Genomic DNA, 18,924 nt, shown 5'->3' on the forward strand with positions numbered 1-18,924 from the left:
TATTTTGACCAAAGATAACATATTGTTTTGATGTAGGGAACTTATCACAGCTTTACTCGCAACAGCTGCGTTATTACTTACAGCAGCTGTAGTAAAAGGGTGAGTGCGGAAGTTCAACCCACACTTTGTAGTGCTGTACTTCAGGACCATGGACAGCACCCAGCACCCCTGTGATGGAGAACACAAGGTCAACGACCAAACCATTCTTCCTTGAGTGTGTGTGTGTCTGTAGGTGGGGGGTGGATATGCGCATATGCATTTACACCCACGTGTGTGTGTGTGTGTGTGTGTGTGTGTGTGTGTGTGTGTGTGTGTGTGTGTGTGTGTGTGTGTGTGTGTGTGTGTGTGTGTGTGTGTGTGTGTGTGTGTGTGTGTGTGTGTGCGCGCGCGCGCGTGTTTGTGTCAGAGAGCTAAAAAGCGGGAGACTCCAGAGGGGTTAATAAGTACGCCACACAACGTCCTGTTAAGTCACGCAGCTACTTCCCCCTCGCCCGGGTCGCCATATACAACGTCACCCACACTGTTCCCGTTGGAAAGTAATATTTCATGTTATTTGCTTATCCAACATAAAATAGTCACGACACGCTTTCCCCTATTGCTTCTCAACCCTCAGCTCTCATCTTTTCCGCTTCATGCGGTCGGGACCCACCCCTTACTGTCTGCCATCACCCTTCCCCACAACACGAAACTGTATTCGCTGTAGGCCTACCTCCCCCTAGTTTTCTCCTTCAGTCTGTGCAGTCCCAGACATCTATCCCACACCTCTTCACCTGCTTTCGACTCCCAAATGAAAAAAATGCAGGAGAAAACACAAATGCTCCCAACGCGTCGGCTTTAATCTCTCTCTCTCTCTCTCCCCCCCTCTCTCGCCCTCACTCTCTTTTGGTCTCTCTCTCTCTCTTTCGTCCTCCGGCTTCCCGTATCCACCGACCTTATTCCGCGCTCACCGATGCTTGAGCCGACGGACGACCGGAGGATTTCTCTCTGAGTATGAGAAGGATTGCCAACTCATCCGCAATCCAAGATCACCCATCGAGCCACCAGCATGTGCATTGGATCCATACGCTCCACCAGAAGTTGTCGGCTAGAGAACTAACGAATCTCGGACCACGGACACCGCTAAGAGAGGAGAGTCGGTTTTAGGTGAGTGCAATGTTAAAGTGTTGTGAACCCAAAATGTCTTGGTTTTTTAAGACATCGTGTAATTCTTTTTTTTTTATTGCATCTAGTAGCTTGAACTAGGCGTCTTGGGGGTTGACTTGTATTCTTGCACGATTATGTCGGTGCGGCGTGGTCAGCATGGGGCTGCTGGTTGTCCGGCATTAGCTGTTTAGCGAGCTCATTGCTTGTTTTTTGACGTGGAGTGCACGAAGTTATGTTCACGTATGCACCCGGTGTTGCCCCGTCCCCCAGGAACAACGTGGTATTTTGTGTGTGCAGTGAGAGACACACAATTAGCCTTTTCAACATATGTATTGACACCACCATCGCCATTATTATATGATAATGAGTCGAATAAATTCACCGTGAAGAGCAGAGAGTGTCAAACGGGGAAGATGCGTATCAAGTGCGGGTGTGAATGCTAGCAGCAGCGGAAAGGACTCACTCTATCCCCACAATATGTTGCAAAAACTTCGGCTTTCAAAATCACATGCCAGCTTAGCCAAGCCGTCCAAATCAAGTGGTTAGTGTAGTTGTAACCAAATACTTTTCCATTTTATCAGCAGCGATGCGTTTTCAGTCAAACTTGGGATTTCATACCCAGGTCGTTCTGTTCGCACTGCTGTTTCTGAATCAAAGTCCAGCCTAGTCTGGTCGGTACTTGCAATGAAACGGGTATACCATTACATTTTTTTAAAGCTGCCTATTGTTTGACAATCGTTACTACAACGAAGATTTATTACGTAACTGATCGGGATTTCGTACGAGCCTGAATTAAAGCGCGTGTGTCTGTGAATATGCGATGTGCGCGTGCGTGCTTGCATGCTAAACGCGTGCGCTTTTGACTTTTTTTCTGTGACAGATTCATGTGTCTGTGTGCATGCATGTCACCGGCGTGTTGAAGTAACATCTTCCCCACCACCGTCGTCTTGAGTTGCTTTGACTGCTTTTCTGCCAACCCAACTGCGGGGGGAGCTCATGGTCTTCACTAGGTGTCAACCGTGTGGTTAAAGGGTAATCATTTAGTATTGTTCATTTCGAACTGTACCGTCCAATTAGAGACGAAGCTGCGGTTTTATATTTATTCGTCTTTTCCCTCTTGCACAGACATCACACACCAGTTTTAGTTTTGTTTTATATGAGGGCCGGGTAGAACAGCAGTCAAGCGATATCTCATCAGATCACACTCTAAATCATGCAGCTCACTGTGAACTTTTCAGTTCTTTCTTCCCCAACAATGAACTTTCTCCCCCCCCCCCCCCTTCCAAGAATTGGACTGGGATAACATTAACACGCACAGACAGATTGCTATTACAGGAAATTACACTTTTATGCATTTAACAGAACATGAAGAAAGAAAAAGAGAAAACTAAAATGCACCAGCAGCAAAAATCATAGAGGAAAATGTCAACTGTTCAAATTGCTTCTCTCAATCTGCCTTTTCAGCAGCAACACACAGGCAACATGTAAGTACTTTAAAAGAGAACATTCTCCATCATAGGGCGTATACCTGAATTGAAAATTCAGTCTACCTCTTGGGCTGACCTGTGGTGGGTGGAGATTTCACAACTAAGGCGTCCAGTAGGTTAGCAATGTTCTTTCATGAATGTGTACATGCAGGGCCATTTAGTGGGGAATTGATTGTAGCGCCCATGTTGATGTAGGTTTGCAAGGCAGGTGAAAGGCAAAAAAAGCCTGTGTACATTCTAAAGCAATGGATTGGGTACACCAAACTGTTAATTTGCCTTCATGTTGTATCTATTGCCCTCTTTTGCCTAAGGTCATTTACGGTAGTGTACAGTATTACCAGGCGCAGCCATCACTTGAATTTCAGTTCTAAAACCATCTCTTAGATATTTTATGCTAAGACGTAGTCATTTTTTGTTGCTATTTATTTTCAATTAAATGTGCTTGCAATGTTTTGGCAAGTTAATATTAATCACTTACGGAATGTAAATGAGGCTGTATATTTATATGAACAACACTTTCAGAGTTTTTGTCTTGATGGCAGATGTTATCGCCAAGAAAGAATATACATCGCATCTCATTGTCATATAATGCTTAAATTGTGAACCTAAAGTCTTGCTCAAAGGTATGATTCATGGGATGAGGGCGAGGAATCCATTGAGGAACAAATGTCCCGTCCTGAAATATTAACCAGGGGTGGCTATAGATATCGTCTGACGAATCCACGGCCAATGATTCATTAGCAAGCCAAATTATTCAAGTGGTGAGGCGATTTCTTGAAGTCTAGGGCATGTCCTCCCTCATGGCAAGAGCTGGACAGGATGAGCTCCGTCCAGAGATTAGTCTGAGATTAGTTTCAGTTGGAAGGTCGGACAAACCCACCAAGGATGCAATCATAGTACACAACAAGCAAGAACTATCTAAGAGTCATTTTAGCAGACGTTTTTTTTTCTAAAGTGACACAACATTGAATTTATTTTGAAATGTATCTTGTTAGTGAGCAGGTAAAGTTATCTATTAGGGGCATCTTGTTCAAGCATGCCTTGAGGTAGACTGCGGACATTGTGGTTTAAACTGACAACCTTTCTGCTGGGAGTCAAACGCCTACCTATGAGTCTCTCCTACTCCTCCCTTAACATATAATCAGATAACATTTTTTAAAAAGAAGCTCTGGAACAGCATTAATTAAGTGAGTTTTAATAATATTTCCTACTTATCCTTCTAGCTTCTGCAGGGAATGTGTGTATGGAACACATACTACTGGTGACAAATCAGCCAGCTCACTAGACCCAGTATTTCTCCTGGTTCTATTCCTCTCTGCATGTGCATACTTTGAAGTGTGCCTGTAACTAATACATTATATACTCACAGGCAACGCACACCCCCACACACACATACACACACACACACGGACACGCACACACGGGCATAAATGAGTGTGTTCGCTGGAAGAAAATGGCTAACATCTACGCCCAAGGGCAATGAAACATGAGCCTACACATCCTTACACTTCAGAGGTGATTTATGTGTTGTGACGATAGCAGACGACGTAAATCAATTAAACTACCAATCGGTTGCAGCAAGAAATGACATTAAAAAATCGTCTCAGAGAGGAATAGGGACAGCCCTGGAGAATGCCTTTTAAATGCACAATATGATGCACACGTGCACTAACCAACTCTATGACGATAATCTGATTGGGTAGGAGAATACCACTACATTTCCATTAACAAATAGAACCACAATTTAAGCATCCTTTTGGCATGTGTGCTATTTCTGTTTCTATGTTTTACCCTAGGAAATATACCATTCGTGAACCCATGCACATACAAACACGCACACACACACTATGCGTGTGTGTTCCCAAATGTATTTTAGACTTTTTAATCTTTTTTGCAATATCAAGAGCCAAGACTATTATTCTTTTAAGGCAAATTTACCCAAAAGAAGGCTAGTTCCTTTTGAATTCTCCAACATTTCACTTCTCTGGCTCTATAGCTTTAACACTTATTTTACCAACGCAACACCTGTGTAAGAAAACTACTCATTAATAATTTAGATAGACATTATTTGATTAAACGTACACTCCTGCTATTCAAAGTTGCTTGCAGATTTGCCATCCTGTGTAAGTGTGTTAATTGGATGATTTGTGGTTTGGTGATTTTGCCACTTGCAGTTGCATGTTTTCAAAGGGAAATCAAAGCAATTAAAAAAATACTTGAATAGAATAGACTTTGACTGCTCATAGTTTCAAGGGGCTCATTATATCCCAGAAGCACAATGTATCTATTTTCCTCAGCTATGCAAGTACCCACACGAGTCAAACAACAAGAGTTGTTTAATATTTCCAGCCAAGCGGCTCACCACTGACGGTTCATTTGTCACTATGAAAGCCATCACCAGCCCCGACATAAATTTACCGTCTGAAGGACTACATTTTACTTTGACAGTGGCTGTTTGTCACAACAATGTCTACGTTACTATAATACATGTCCGGACTTGTGCCTAATACAGTTTTCTCCTGGTAGAGATCACACAAACAAGGAGGTAAGGCAAGACACTCCGAGTCATGACAGAGGACAAAGAGATTGATAACAAAGTATTTTATCCGATGCCAGTTGGCAAACGAGGATCTCATCTCTGATGGGAAATATATGGACGGCACAAATGGATATATGCATTCGGAGCACAAGGCTGAAGGTTGAAGTGCCTCACACAGCTCTCATTCACAGAACGCCACTGGAACATTGATTGGCTAATGAAGCAGCCATGTTGTCTAAATCGTTTTCTAATGCCTTGGCACTTAGTTGCTTTGACAACTATTAAGTTGCTACCTCATATTCAGCCTAATTACGTTTAAGCTTGACCCAAGTTTCATTTTCTTTTCCCATAACTAGTTAATACCACTGGTGCCAGAGAAGCATAAGCGTCCCTCAGACACGAAAAATTAAGCTGAACTGCAAACAAGACGAAAATCCAATTAAAACAATATATATATATATATGTAAATAAATAATGCTTAAATTGGTTTTTCGTATGTATGTACATCTTCTGTTGAAGCTTGCAAATATAAACATTGTCTACATCCACCTTTTTACATTCATACCTCTGCGTCATATCAACGTCAATATTCGGCCACTGATTTGCGGTATTACAGGGCATGCACCGCTTTTGTATTTCATTCATTGAATGTTATGTTTCTCTGCTTTCCCCCCACTATGGGCTTAATCCCACCTCACACCTTGTGCTGGTGCTGCGTGAGCCAGCACAACAGCCAGAATGGTTCATCATCCATACACTAATGGTCTACCCTGCGCTTCTGCGCTACTAGCTCATCCTCTCTCATACTTCATCCCCCATAAATAACGAAAACCTTCTGAAGCGCTGGCAGTTTGGACCAAATTAACCTCCATATTTCATAGGGCTGTGTTGTGTGTGTGTGTGTGTGTGTGAGTGTGTGTGTGCGTGTGTGTGAGAGTGAGAGACCCTGAGGCTTTTCTAGACAACCTCTCTGTCTGCCTCTTACACTCTTTCTCTGAACCCATCTCTCTCTCTCTCTCTCTCTCTCTCTCTCTCTCTCTCTCTCTCTCTCTCTCTCTCTCTCTCTCTCTCTCTCTCTCTCTCTCTCACCCCTTATCCCTCTCCCAGTTGCATTCATGTTAGCTCAACTAGACGGGGAGAACCTCTGCAGGGGGGGCTCTGCTGATCAGCCCGGACTCCCTCTGCCTCTCTCCTCCCTTCCCCATCTTTCCTCTCTCTGCATCTCACTCAGTGCACCTCTCTCCCTTTCCCGCCGAGACCACTGGTAGGATTATTAATAAACAATGGCAACCTGATGGCAGAGAGGAGGAGAAAGAGGAGGAGACGCCATAGCCAGCTGGCTGCCTCTCACTGCTGGTATCCCCAGTCTCAACTTGTGTTACACACGTGTAGCGCTGTGTGTTGGTGTAGGCTGAGAGGGAAAGCTGAGGGAGAGCGAAAAAAACATGGTGTTTTCAGCAGGAGATGTGCGCCCATGTTAGTGTGTACAAAAGAGAAAAAGGAGAAAAGGGAAATACAAATTCAAAAGCCAGGAGAGCTAATTGGCACGTTCCAGCGCCGTGTTTTCTCCCTATGTTCAATGTAACTCTACCTTTCTCTCCCCTTAGAGTCAGAGATAATGGAGAGCGAGAAACATGGAGAGAGAGACAGAGTGACGAAGAGAGGGAAAAGGAGTGTGAAAAATAAATCTTCACCTAACAAAACGCTAAAAAAATAAAAAGCAGGGCACCTGCACTTCCTTTCTTGCCTAGGTTTCACCTTCTATATGTGTGTGTGTGCATTTGTGTCTGTGTGTGTGTGTGTGTGTGTGTGTGCGTGTGCGGGGCACCGACCGGTGCCTGGAATTGTGGAGGTTTGCGTTTCAATGCGGTCGGGTTTTAAGCGGGGCTCGCTGTATTTATAGAAGCAGCGTGTTTCCTGTTGTACTCACAGAGGACAGGAAGTCTCAGAGCTTCTGCTTCTGCTGCCGTGGCAGTGGCTGCAGTGTGATCCAGTGCCATTGTTCCTATGCCTTCGCTTAGCCGCTTGATGTGTGCACACTGTTGGGAGCGCGACTTATAAGCGCGTGTGTGGCGTGTGTGTGTGTGTGTGTCTGTGTATGTCAGTGCGGATCGGGGTGGGTGGTTGGTGGTTAAGCTAGAAAGCCAAGTCAGACGGCCCTGAATCGCCCCTGGAAAACTTAACTGCAATATCAGCAGTAGGAGGAAGAAGAAAAAGGAAAAGAATATAAATAAAAAACAGCTGGTACATTTAGCGCCCCTGCCACCACCACCGCATCGCCCTCCCTCCCCAAACCTCTGACTTTCCTTCTCTCTTGGCCCTTTCTCGGTGACATTGGGCCAGGTGGAGGGTGGATGGAGGGTGGCGGTGTAAGAGGAAGAGGGTGGAAGAAAGAGGCAGTGTGCTCGATTGAACAGTAATTACACTGCACCGTTTCCTCCCATCTCCAAGCTCTGTCTGCCCCGGGAAGCGATGGGGGCCATCCTTTAATCTTGACACCCGGTGATCGTGTAACAGGAGCAAGGAGCCTATTAGAGAGATGGAGAGGGGCAGGGGAATCGCTACGAGGAGGAGGGCCTCGCTCTTGCTACATGTTTTTCTATTGGGCGGAGTCGGCGTGCAGAAAGTGCACAGGATGCTAGACATGAGATGAAGAGTTGAGGCAACACAAAGAACCACATAGGAGTGATTGATGTCGGAGGCTCGGTAGGAGCTTCGGAAAGAACGTTCGTTCAGAACACAAGTCGGTAGGAATGTGAGATTGATTGGTATGTGTTGGTGGTGATTCGTGCATTTACATTGTACTATTTCCTAATTCAAGAGAGGTTTTTCTGCAAAAGCAATGCATGTTAATGAGAAAGGTAGGAGTTCAAAGGGAGTGCGTTTGGATTGCAAATTGCTCAAGAACGCCTACTGGTAAACTGTGGACTTGGGGATGGACCCAGAACACAATTCAGAGACTTTATTGACTCCATTGACAATACATAAATTAATATATTTCGGTCTTGGTGGTGATAGTATCAACAGAAGCATACTCACAGATCCCTGCCTACTCCATATACAAGCGGCAATCATTTTATTAAAAAATCGGATTAATATTTATCATATGCTCCACATATTCATACTGAGTATTCACTCGTTTCCATATTTAGCCCGCGCATGGGGGGGGGAAACAATCTTGAAAAATGCACCTGCTGATGACAGGAATATTTAGTTTAACCACTGATTAGTTATGCCAACCTGGAAAACAACTCTATCAACCATTTTCTCATGTTAAGTGTCTCTAAATTTAGTCAGTGGCCGGCAAAATTTGCCAACACCTGAAATGAATGCATGCATTTTTCAAAATCAATGTTATCTCTAATTTCTCTCTTTGGCCTGTCTGCATATATCTCGTTTTGCTGAGTTTGCCCAGGAAAGAAAACTTTCGATTTTTGGATAATCTGAATGATTTGAATTTTTTAAAAAAGAGAGGAATCTGAAAAATGTGTTAAATATGCGCCTAAGTGCAAGTGAAATTGAATTATAAATGAGAAGCCACATGTGCAGCTGTGATCTGAGCCCAAGAAGAAGGTAATAACAGTGTGATACAGTTTTAGCCGGAGTGCGCTCACACAGACATGGTTGAGCACGAAAGGCAGAAAAGTCGTGTTTCATTGGCATCATGCTGCTGACGGTGTGCTGAATCGCACAAGCTATACACAGGCAAACACACACACACACACACACACACACACACACACCCATACACACACACACACACGCACACAAACGCACACACGTATTTAAATGAATCAGCTTCTCTTTAGTGTAAGATCCAGTTCTCCTCGGTTAATATTCCTGCTTCAAAGGATGAAAACTTCCAAACTTATTACATGCCTTCACAGACCTTATGTACCACTGGAACATGCAATTTATACTTTCTTCCCATACCCTACACATTGTATACTACTTGAACATACCGTAGAAAGTATTTGTATATCCCTTACACACTTTTTGTACATGCCTTATACACCATTTGTGTATCCCTTTTACACTATACTTTACATATCTTATATTCACTCCTTGAACATAACTTGCACATAACCTTACTCTCGACAACAACAGGAAGCATTGTTGTCTTTTTTAATAGTCCCTCAACCACCCTTGACTCAACCACCCCATTTGCATGTATTGAAATATCAGGTATACCAGACCGTATTCCTGTCTTGCATCGTTTGTAAGCAGTGATGATGTCACAATCTGTCGACGGTACCAGACAAGGGTTGTGACACAAGAGATGGCACAGAGATAACGTAGCGAATGTGAGGGACAAACGGAAAAAGCTCGGCCGATGTCCAGGTGCGTGCGCACGGACACCTGCACACACAAACACACGCACACACCCAAACACCTCCTCTCCCCAAAGACCTCTGCGCTGTCTGGCTGATGGAGGTGCTGTTGTTAGTTTTAATGATGGAGGGCCGATGCAGGTGAGGCTAGTCGGAGCAGTATCCTTTGCAGGCGTTTCGCACACTCAGCATGCTGACAATGTAGGGCAGAGTAGAGGCCACGCCGGGCACAAGTCACAGTGGTGAGTCTGGGATAAAAGTATCACATAAGTATTATCTTGTTTTTTGGTGCTCTGGTGTGAATGAGTGTTGGATGCTCTGTGCTTTTGCTAGTACAATGGAGAACTGGGAACACACAATCGTGCAGAGATAAAAACAGAGCAAATGTAATGGAATATAGCGAAAAAAGCGCCAAGATATCGTTGCAGCCGCTGTTTTATTTTCATCTTAAACATAATTAACAATTTATGAAGCTGCCTTACACCTGCAGAGAGGGAGAAAGAGAGAGGAGAGGTCACCTAGGAAAATCTATTCTTCATTATGTTTTGATGAAGTGAGGAGGCACTGCCTCTATTTGTGGGAACACAAATCTGCAGGGCGACTTGGCATTGCCTTGGTTCGGTGCACGGAATGAGTCTGGAAATAAAATACGGCCTGCGTGTGAATTATTGAAGAAACGATCGGCCTTTCCATCGCGAAATGACGAAGAACCTGCTTTTACCCTGGCGCGCCCATGACTGCATGAAATGAACAGGGACTTGCTGTGGGGGGTTTCATAGGAATTCATAGAATCTCTACAGTTTTTTCTCCATTTCCATTCATCTTCAAAAGGCTGTGGCAAAGGAAAAAAAGTTGTGTGAGGATGAATGGGGGAAAAGGCCGTGTTAGCCTTGTGGCAAAAAAAGTCTCCCTACGCCCCCAAAACAGCTTTGGGGGAAGGAGGAGGACAATGAGTGGCGGCAAGGGGATTTTCAAAGGCGAGAGGTCAAAAGCACTCTATTTTCAAGCTTAACATAGGGAACGGGAGGGGGTGGGGGGGAGAAGGGCGGTGTAACCCATATCAAGGGCACATTTCTCCCCATGATAACCTCCCAGGACATGAAAGAGGGATAGGAGGAGACGAGGCGAAAGCGTGCTTCCCTCAGCAGAAATGCAGCTCCCTCAGTCATATCAGGCATAAAAATGTCTGTACCCTGTGTGTGTGTGTGTGTGTGTGTGTGTGTGTGTGTGTGTGTGTGTGTGTGTGTGTGTGTGTGTGTGTGTGTGTGTGTGTGTGTGTGTGTGTGTGTGTGTGTGTGTGTGTGTGTGCGCATATATGGCTCTATTTTAAAGGAAGCGTCACCACAGAGAAAGATGTGATGCTTTCACCAGGCGCATTCCAAAGTATATGTTGAAAGGATTATGGAAAAAAGCGCATTTCTTTGGGAGTTTTGAACTGACCCAGCCGTCCTTTGAATAGTTGAGCAAATATGTTCCAAAGTTACAAGGACAAATCTTGAATGAAGATCAAGACCTCCACCACTATCCTTCCCCCAGCTCTAAGCACACAACTGATTCCAGTATACTTCAATGCTCATATTGCTTCCTTTTAATAAAGTGTTTTGTGTTTATTGTTCGGGATTTTCATCAACTTTTCTATATGAGCTACAGTTGAACCGAAAGAGCTTCAAAAGGCTGACGACATCCTTCGCACCACCATATAACTCTAAAGCCCTCCTCAAATGGACATGATGGAATAGGGATGATGGAAAAAAGACTCCAAAGGCAAATGGGGGTGGAATTCATCCCTCAGGTTTCAGGCCAGCAGTGCAAGGGATGTGTCAAGAGACCACTTATTCAAATGATAACACTTTCATCCCCTACTGTTTCAGGCACATGAACCATCGTCAAGGGGGAAAGCGTTTCAAAATACATTCAATTAAAATCAACTCTTTCTCTTTCCTTTACCAAAAAACACAATCCTAGTTTTTGGATCCTGGCTTTGTATTTATCTTTTTGCTACACTACATGGTCACCATGTAAGCAGAAGGGTCGTGGGGTCGTCAAATATTGTAAAAACCGCACTTGAGAAATGGAGGACCATGTAGCTGACCACGGAATGGAATCGGAAGAGCTTTTATTATTTTAAATTAGCATTTTGATTAACGGCCCCCCTTGCGTCACTGACAGCAGAGTCCATACGACCTACGGTCACAGAAACGCCTCTTTTCTTTTGTGAATGGGGACCGGTAGATAGAAGATTGGTTGTATGTGTGTGTGTGTGCAAGTGTGTGTGTGTGTGCGTGTGCATAGAGAGCCTGTGTAACTGCTGGACATGTGTGGCCTTTGACATAACATGATGTAGGAGACTATAGACTTCAGATAAATCTCTTTCAAGTGTAATTGTCTGATGTCTGCAGGGGGGCAGGGATCTAGAGATTTCTTTCTTTGAAACGGAACATTTTTTATGCATTTTTTTTTGAGCAAAATTGATATTCATTAGCTCTGCTGCCATGAGGCACAAAAGTAAGGCTTCTCTCACCGAACGCTTTTGATTTTTAATGCCTCATCTGCAAGGAGTTGAAATCGGAGCGGTGGACCTTTTTTTTTTATTTCCCCCTTTTATTTTTTTCTCCCAGCAGCCATCTGCTCTGCGTCTCAGCAGGTTCCACTGATTTATTGAAACCTTCCGCTCGACGTTTTGCCTCTCCCGCACGCCTTTTCTCTTCCCATTCCGCAAATTTATGTCGTTGAATGTTAAGAACAGTGACCATCGCCTCCCACGCGCCACACGGTTTCCTCCCCCCAGGGCTCGGCAACAAAAAGGCCCGCCCGCCCGCCTCGGATAGTCCCACTAAAACCTCCTCGCCCCGGAGTCGCCCGACGCCCGGGCTGTCGCCCGTCAGGGAGCGGGATGGGAAATAAACATCCAACGCGGAGAGAGGGGAGTAAATTAGGTCAGTAAATTCAGAGATGGCGGTGCATCAGTGTGTTGGGGGTAGGCTGAGGGAGAACGAAAATAACCCCCCAAACTACATTTGGCGATGGATGTACTCTTCGTTATGCCAGTCGTCCCGTCCCCGGGGATGATAGCAGCTGTTCCCTGTTTTCAGTCAGAAGGAAGCCAGCAAACAAGCAGTGACTGCAGAAACTGGAAAGTTGCGGTTCTGAAAAGGTTAGCGAGGGCGACTGTGGTGCGACGTACGTGAAGATGACACCGTCACCTTTAACTTGTTTGTTTTTGTGTGATGTGTTTTGTCGAGTCGAGAGTCCTCAAATGTTTTCTTTAATATATGGGACACAACGACAACACGCTGTATTTTCACGTTTTAATAGATAAACATTTCCATATTTATATCTGCAGACATATGTTTATTCTTTAATTAGTAAATATTTGAACTCAAAATTGCCAAATACGAGAAAAACGGCAGCAGTATGTACGATAAAGAGTGCTTTTGACAAGCATAAAGTGAATCACATTGAAGCATCCCTTTTCCTTGACTTCCTCGTGTTTTTCTTTCTCCATATTATTATCTATTTGCTTACTTTGTTATCCTGTGTGAGAGAGACAGAGGTAGAAGACAGCTTTACTTTAATGCATCTTGCTTTACTTTATTGGCTTATGCTGAGACGACGACGGCCAGTTTGTTACAAGCACAGCAGGCACGTTTCCATGACAAACATCCTGTCAAATGAAGTAAATATTTATTGAACATAAAGTTTCACCTGCGTGAATTATCAGCTTTAGCTTCAGTCAGAGTCATAAAGTCATTGACAGAGTAAGGTTTACACAAAAACAGATCTGAACAGACCATACAACCATGCCATGCCATGCAGACCACAATTAACCGTTTTTTTTATGTAGTTTCTGTAAAGTTTTTATCGCTAAAAATGTCGATGTATGTGGACCTCTATAACTTATGATGTATTGTGCTCGATATGAAGACAAACGCTAAATCAATATGTCACTGTGACTTTTCCAATGTCTGATAGGTCAGCGGGCGAATCGTAGCCTTAGATGTGAAACCTGCACTGCATAACATCACTTCTGTCCAAGGGTCCAAAGGATGGAACCCATCCACCCCCAGCAGTACAATCATCCAGGGCATTTCTCGCCCCTCTCTTAACCAATCAAGTCTGTGGATGGGGGGAAAAAAGCAGAGAAAATCCAATTTAAACACCAAGTGATGGCTTCAATGACAACGTCACATCACTTAGGTTTAGCTGACACACCACAGTTACCTCACTCTGTGTTACGTCACCCCTTTCAATCAACGCCAATAGCAGAGCTAGCAAAATCAAAATGGAATATGTTTTTTTATGGGGACAATTTTCCGTTGGTTGAAAAAAGGCAGAATCCGTCTATTAAATCTGCGGTTAATTAAAAAATTACCAAGTGCAGGTGCATGAGTGGATCCTTGCAGCAGCACGATTGTGCTCGTTCAAATTAATACAATGAAGTGGATTTGGCTTTGCTGACAGCAAAAAACCCAAACAAACAGATAAAGGTTCTGCCCACAGATAAGAGTTGGGTATATTAATCTTTTTTCGTCCGTGATTCATACCTTCTAAAACCCCCTATCCATCATGCCATTTTTCCACACAGGATTCCTATAAAACAAAACGGTTAGTCATCTTCTTGGACTTGGTTCCTGTCGGCTTATTGCTCTGGTAGTACACGTCTTTCGGGCCTTGTCGGTGGAAAAAACATGATCGCGGGGATATTGTCGGTTGACATTTACATGTCTGAGCAGAGAAGAATGTCGTGTCGAACACTCTTGTCGTTTACAACCTCCTGGCAACTCGTGCTCTCCAGACTACTGCATCGTCCATGTCATGTGTCTCCTGCGAGGTGGGGAGCTTGAGCTGAGTGTGGGGCCTCCCGCTGGGGGGATTAGAACCAGCTTTGACATTTAGAATATAATCTAATGATGTTCACTCCTGGATTTTTCATTATAGATAATTCAGTCATTTAGCGGATATGTTTTTATCCAAAGCGACAGTAGATTGAGATACATATTATTAAGGAGCAGGTAGGGGTTTTCCGGCCATGTTGTTTGAGGAGGCCTTCAGGTACTGCAGACACTTGGACTAGGTAAACAAGTTGGTTTTGGAGGATCTTTACGATATTGTCTTTCCGTGTCTATGTACTTTAGAGAGACAGGGCTAAGGGCTCGCACACATTTTAACAGGAGGTCTTGTGGAGCTGAGTAGAGGGAAAACATTGAGTGGTTTTACCATCAATAAAGAGCACAGAGTAATTATAGAAAGAGCTTGAAAGCAAATTTGCGAGTTGACAAATGATCAATCTTCATCTGTAAAACATCCAGCCTAGCGCATCGGCGTCATTTGGAAGATGTGTTGAGAAATCGCTCAGCTATAGGCCTGTCCAAGCTAGCACCTCACACTCTCAGCTTGCTCGTGCTAGTTATCATCCCAAAGCTCGAAAGGAAAAGGAAGGAATGCCACCAACTGCTACCAGATACGAAAATAGGAAAGATTCAAATGTAAGCCTATATTATTATAGGCAGGGCTACAGTGCATGCATACAGATGGATTAACAGACATATTACAGCATTTTTCAACTCGTTTGACTGTGTGAATTAGAAATAACCAAAAACGTGTTCATACTTATCATCTGTCGTATCCGGCACAACCCAATCTCTCCAAGTTATTTGTTCTAACCTCTTTTGATTGCAAAGGCCCAAAGTTCCTGCATGAATTAGCACAAACACATCCACAGCACAACCTCATCTCATGCTCGATTTAATTGTCCATAAGGTAAACGGTTGCGCCTAATTTATCTGAATGGGAATATCTTTAGCGGTCCAAGCTGCTGTTCCCACCAACCCCCCCCCCCCCCCCCCCCCCCCCCCCCCCCTCTGCAATGGTATTAATCACTTGGCTTTAAGACAGAGGCTGTCCCTCTTTAGAAAGCACTGCATAAACCGGCCCAACATCCCTATTATTCACGCAGGCATCCATAAAACCCAACCTGCACCGGCCCCCTCTCTTCCCCAGTCCTCCTAGCTCTGTTTCGCTTTGTGGACAAAACTCCCTTTCTCCTCCGATACTCGCTCCTCAGCTCCCATTGATTCAGAGCTCCCAGCAATAGATTTGGACACAGTAATTCAGCAGCCAGGTAAATTGAAACAATAACTCAGACCATTAGTGAATTAGTTTGTTCTTTGAAAATCAGCCATTGATCCCTTCACCCAACCCTGAGCCGGGCTGATTGGTGGGCAGACTAACCCGAGCATTTAATTATCAGGCTAGGGGGGGGGGGCCCGGCCGGCGGGCACACAGGGTGGGGGGTGGCGTGGTGTTGTGTTTGCTGAGTGGTGTCCTCTGAAGGTCAGGGTGCCGTCTCCGTCCTAAAGGAAGGCGGGCCAGAAGAGCGATGGAGGTGCAGGAAGAATCCAGTACAAATGAAGTTAGCCAGAGGCCCGTTCTCTCCCCTTGCCTCTCTGATACTCGCCGGCAATTGCAAGTGGCAGCCCATTACCTCGCACAAGCAGACAGTGCCCTCAGCCGGCTTATCATAATGTTTATCATCTTTTTTTATAGTATGTTTTGAATGTAACTGCAGTGACATTTCTGAATAGCCCATTCCCATTCTAATCCCCCTATTCCCTTTTTCTTAAACCTCCCTTCCCTTGTTCTGTCATTCCTTTGTGTCACCCTGGCGTTTTTTTGCCTTTGGTCCGGATCGCTTCGTATTCCCTCACCCACTCGCATAGAGGCGGCCCATGGGACCCGCAGCAGTCAGCAGACGCACCCGACCCGTCCGTGACGTGGTGTCAGAGAGTCGCTGCCCCCCCCTTGAATCTCCCCGTACCTCCTGGCAACGGGACTCAACGCCGGCTCCGCATGGGCATGCTGATAAAGCCCCGCTCTCCCGGTGGAAATGACACAAAGTGTATTATATGAGTCACACTTCATGCTCGTGCGGCAGGGAGGAATATAATAGAAATATCTGCCTGCCCTAAAAAAGAAAAAAATCCCTGCAGAGCCCGTACCTGTGACCCCCCCCCCCCCCCCCCCCCCCATAACCCCCCACCCCTAACACACACACACACACACACATCCCCCCCCCCCCACGACATACACACCTCTTCCCCATCTCGCAAACGCGTCATTATGCTCTGATATCTTCTCTCACTGGGACTCTTCGGAATACAAAATATGGAGAACAAGACTCCTCATTGTCCTGAACTTTATTGAACAAAGAGGGGATGAGAGAAAGAGAGAGAAAGAGAGAGAAAAGAGAGGGCTTGGTATAAGCCAGTGACGGGACCAGCATGAGGATTAAACCCCACTGAATGGAGGCAGAATGGAGGAGGAGTCCTTCCCATGAATACGGCCCTATTAAACAGAGACACACAACCTCCCTTGTGCTGTCTTGTTGTTTGCTAAAGCGGACACTAACCCCTCTATTGGTGCCCCCTTCATCGCGGGGGGGAAAGAGAAAGAAGAAAACGGAGAGACGATCACACACTGATCCAGAGTCAGGGTGCTTTTTTTTATCGAGCTGTCTCGCCCGGTATTAGATGTTAAACCCTCCCCCACTGGCATTAGTATTCTGCATACATATTTGAGATATTTGAATCCTGGCAGATTTCTGAAAAGGCGAGTGACATTTAGACAGACACACAGGAAGAGGAAGTTACCTGGGGGCTCTGTTCCTGTTCCACGATTTACATCCTCTGGATTACTTGGAAAGTGATTTGACATGACTGGCAAGATGTTGTGTTTGTACCACTCGCTTAGTTGTTGTTCTCCGATTAAAGTGAATTATAACACCGGATCTTTGGTTGGATTTTCACATGAAAACATATTTGCAACTGAAAGGCAGCAGTCCTCCTCGGTTGGAATTAAAGCAACAATTAAGGGGGTTAGTTTGGGATTCCTAGTTATATTTATTCTACAGCAATGCTAGCCAGTTGCCTGAATATTGTGAATACTGAAATAGAACTGGGATATCACCATGGAGAGGGGAGATAAAATACAAATTTAAAATCCTACTTTGAGAAGACGGTTTAGCCAGTTTATGCATACCAATAATTGATAGCGGTTCAGTTTGTGTGTGCAATGTGTCTGTACTGAATTTGTTAGTAAGAAAATGAAGCAAGACATAGGACTGAAATCAGATTAATATAGCATTGCTGATGAGTCCTAAATATGGCGTTTCAGTCAGGATTGTGACATTGCAGTGCAAGTCCAATTATCCTGGGGATTCAAGCTAATAGGAATTGCACTGTATGTGTGTACGTCTTTTAGATGTGCGCTCCTGCATGGTGTGCGAGTAAGCGCATATGTGTGCGCGTGCATGTGTTCCTTTGTAAGTGTCTGTCTGTATGTGTGTGTGTGTGTGTGTATGTGTGCGTGGGTTTGAATGTGAGGGAAGTGAGGTGTTGGATGGATTTGCGTGGGCCTGTGGGCATGTGTATGTGTGTGTGTGTGTGTGTGCATAAGTGTGTTTGCATCCATCTGTGCGCACATGTGTTTGCATCCATGTGTGTGTGTGCGTACGTGTGTATGCGTGTGTGTGTGTGTGCATAGATGTCTTTGCATCCATGTTTGTGTGCGTGCGTGTGTGAGTGGGGTGCGTGTGTGTGCGTGCGTGCATCTGTGTGTTGGTGCGCGTGTGTGTGTGTGTGCATAAGTGTGTTTGCATCCATGTGTGCGTGCGTACGTGTGTATGTGTGTATGCGTGTGTGTGTGTGTGTGCATAGATGTCTTTTCATCCATGTTTGTGTGCGTGCGTCTGTGTGTTGGTGCGTGTGTGTGTGTGTGCGTGTGTGTGTGTGTTGGTGTGCGCGCGCGTGTGTGTGTGTGTGCGTGCGTCGGAGGTGAGACGCGGCCGGTGGTGACTGCTGGCCGGCCGATCCGGACGCCCAGCTGCTCGGCCGCGGTGCCAGGGCCCTGCTGACGGCTTTGATCTCCGCAGGCACAAACAAACAGAGGTGCTGGAGCAGACAGCCAGGCTCAGCACCGGGCCCCCCAAGCCCCCCCGTCAGCCTCACCGTCGACTACATTTGTACCACAGTTGGAGTACCGGAGAAAGGGCACGCTGTAATTGAACACTATTTTTGGGAGATTTGTCATAATTGGCGGACGTCTCTTGAATCGGCAGTACTCTTGATGTGAATTTGAATGCAGGCAATCCGTTTGTTCTGATATCTAATTGGAAATAAATTACACCTTGTGTGTTTTGCACACTCACGCTGTGTGTGCGTGTGTGTGTGTTTGCGTGTGTGTGACTGTGTGTGTGTGACCATATGTGTGTGTGTGTTTCCTTTGTAGTTGAGTGCTATCAGGTTTTAAATCTCTTATGCGATGGCTTTCTTTGAGACTGCTAATCTCAAATTAGCCTCAGCTAATTAGCATATAAAGAAGGACATTCAATTTGTTCGGCCGTGTTCTATCGTGTCCTCAGAAAACC

General features: G+C 45.0%; 1 protein-coding gene across 1 annotated transcript in view; it reads left to right on the forward strand.

Moving 5' to 3' along the window:
• Positions 1-546: 546 nt before the first annotated feature.
• The window catches only part of brinp1 (bone morphogenetic protein/retinoic acid inducible neural-specific 1), a 94,124-nt gene continuing 75,746 nt past the window's right edge, over positions 547-18,924 (forward strand). The window contains exon 1 of the mRNA XM_030342353.1: positions 547-1,143. The gene's annotated coding sequence lies outside the window, so the exon portion shown is untranslated. The remainder of the gene's footprint in view (positions 1,144-18,924) is intronic.

Source organism: Gadus morhua, chromosome 19 (assembly GCF_902167405.1).
Source record: "Gadus morhua chromosome 19, gadMor3.0, whole genome shotgun sequence".
Taxonomy (NCBI): Eukaryota; Metazoa; Chordata; class Actinopteri; order Gadiformes; family Gadidae; genus Gadus; species Gadus morhua.